The following is a 2,500-nucleotide window of genomic DNA, read 5'->3' as shown; positions in this document are numbered from 1 at the left end:
CCCCGAGGGCCGGTGATGTATGGGGCCTGTTGCTTGCGTCTGCCCGGCGTGGGTGTGGCCGCCGCCTCGCCCACGCCGCCATGGGAGGCTGGGTTTAGGTGAAGGGGGAAGAAGGGGGTGTGGTAGGGCAGAAATGGGTTCTTTTGGGAAGGGGGGGGGAGGTTTCGTGGGGGGAAGCGGGATGCTTAGGGGAAAGGGAAAAGGAGACTGTAGGGGGGAAGGGGGCAGTGGGTAGGGGCTTGCTAGGGGAAAGGGAGGGATTTTTAGGGGGAAAGGGGGGAGAGTAGGGGTTAGCTAGGAGGGAGGGAGGGAGGGACTGGGTAAGGAATAGCTAGGGGGAAGGGAGGGGCTAGTTTGGGGGGAGGGGTATGGATAGGTTCGCTTATTTGTGTGAAAATATTCCAATTGCAAAGACTTTAGAAATCAATATGCAAGATGTGAATAATACATCAAAAGGAATGCACTGTCCGCGACCCAGAAATAGTAAAAGAGAGAAAATACACCACGCCGTTATCCGAAGGCCACTTTGAATCATGTAATAACTAGACATTCCAGCGGTGATGTATTGGTGGATGTCTTTTACGTCCACAAGACGAAATTGATGTCACTTTCACCTCTCTCTCACTCTCGAGCTTTTGGATTTTTTATGAAATGAGGTCACGTGAGCCATTTGACCTGGTTTACTTCAATGGCGAGATTACAGCGCAGATCTCACTGTTTCGTAACCAGCATTTTATGTGGTTGCGAATCTGTTTATGTTTGTATTTATGTATTTTATATGTCTTTTTGGTCTCATTTTTTATTTACAGTCGTATGTGGTTGTTTATAGGATTGTTCACTACGCCCACTTTGTATAAAAGAAACTTATTGGAATATAATGCAAGTTTTGAGCTCTTTCTGGATTTCATATTTCAAACTGGTATCTCATATTCCCCCCAAAAAATAGTTTGTGTGTGAAGGTGTTTTATGATTGTTTATCAAAACAGTAGAGTGTTCTACCTTTCATCAGGATAGCTCACTGTGTTTTATAGATATCAATGTTTCTCCCCCCAATAAAGAATCAGTCACACAGATAAAACAAAAATTAAAAAGAATGAGAGAAAAAAGTTTCGTTATGACCATACCTTGACATCACGTGACTATAGTGGCCTCCAACCATTCCCATTCCATATGGAAATGTTCCAACTCATTCATATCATCAAGAACTGGACGCTTACGCCGAGTGTGTGGCAATATCCAATTTAATTCAGAACAACTTTCAAATTTCTCCTTAGCCTCTCAGAAGGTATCTCACCCCCCCCTCCCCGCCCCCCACCCGGCCGGCCTTAAGCTAAGAACCCCAACATTTACTTCCCATACCTCATTCAACACACGAACTCTGCATCCGCCACGAAAGGCCCTGTGCACTCCATACCTACGAGATCGAAGTATCACGCAAGAGCTACGTTCAACCGCAAGCCCTGCCTTGCACTTAGACCTCCTTGGCAACATCGGCAACATTGCAATTCATTCCCGGGACCATCGTCGGCCGGTTATTCATACGGGTTTATGTATTGACCAATCGTGCACGGATAGACAGATAGCCGGGCCGCTCTCATCTGCTCTTGATACGAAGTCGATAAAGTGATATTGGGAGTAGGTTCATGGCACCGAGGCACGCTATTTCTCTCATTTCTTCCGTCTCTTACCTCCTTTTCATTCATTATTTTTTTTTTCTCTCTATTTCTTTCAAACCTCAAAATATCACTCCTTGCCTGCGGTCTAGCCAGAAATCTCCTGGGATGAATCAAAGGGTTAGAAATGCAAAGAGAAAGGGTGTTCTCGCCGACTTGTTTCACTCAATGTGGACTCGGTCACACAAGCAGACTACTGGGCGGACGAGCGGGGAATCTGAAAGGATGTGTCGCTCGCTCCCTTGCTTGCTTGCTTGCTTGCTTGCTGGTTCTTCTCTCTCTCTCTCTCTCTCTCTCTCTCTCTCTCTCTCTCTCTCTCTCTCTCTCTCTCTCTCTCTCTCTCTCTCTCTCTCTCTCTCTATTCTTCGTCTTTTACCTCGTGGTAATCTTGTTATTTACTTTGTGTATGTATATTCTTGTAAATATATGGATAAATTGATAGATTAAGGAGTATATACGGATATATAATAGGCACATATACAAACACACACACACACACACACACACACACACACACACACACACACACACACACACACACACACACACACACACACACACACACACACACACACACATATGTATATATATATATATATATATGTTTATTTATTTATTTATTTATATATAAATCTCTTGCTTTCATTACATTATTGCAAATACGATTACCGATTTCTAATCACCAAAAAAAAATAAAACAAAAACAAAAAAAACCCGTCAAGGTGACCGATGCCATTGCAGGAAAACAAAAAAAAAAACAAAAAAAAATCATAATAATAATAAAAACAATAATGATAATGATAATAACGATAATAATGTTAATAAGA

Source organism: Penaeus japonicus, unplaced genomic scaffold, assembly GCF_977035675.1.
Source record: "Penaeus japonicus unplaced genomic scaffold, GWHDUDI00000001_assembly GWHDUDI00000027, whole genome shotgun sequence".
NCBI lineage: Eukaryota > Metazoa > Arthropoda > Malacostraca > Decapoda > Penaeidae > Penaeus > Penaeus japonicus.
Note: the sequence above shows the minus strand (reverse complement) of the source record.